The following is a 273-nucleotide window of genomic DNA, read 5'->3' on the forward strand; positions in this document are numbered from 1 at the left end:
TCAAGATAGATAGATAGAGATAGATAGATAGATTCACGATAGATAGATAGATACAGATAGATAGATTCAAGATAGAGACAGATAGATAGATTCAAGATCGATAGATAGATTCATGATAGATAGATATAGATTCAAGATAGATAGATAGATCTAAGATAGATAGATAGATAGATAGATTCAAGATAGATAGATAGATTCAAGATAGATAGATAGAGATAGATAGATAGATTCAAGATAGATAGATAGAATCAAGATAGATAGATAGAGATAGAT

At 27.8% G+C, this 273-nt stretch overlaps 1 protein-coding gene across 1 annotated transcript in view; it reads right to left on the reverse strand.

The window, feature by feature from the left end:
- CSUI_001170 (uncharacterized protein) overlaps positions 1-273 on the reverse strand; it is a 16,314-nt gene that overhangs the window by 7,167 nt on the left and 8,874 nt on the right. The gene's annotated exons all lie outside the window — the stretch shown is intronic.

Source organism: Cystoisospora suis (genome assembly GCF_002600585.1).
Source record: "Cystoisospora suis strain Wien I chromosome Unknown contig_469, whole genome shotgun sequence".
Classification (NCBI taxonomy): domain Eukaryota; phylum Apicomplexa; class Conoidasida; order Eucoccidiorida; family Sarcocystidae; genus Cystoisospora; species Cystoisospora suis.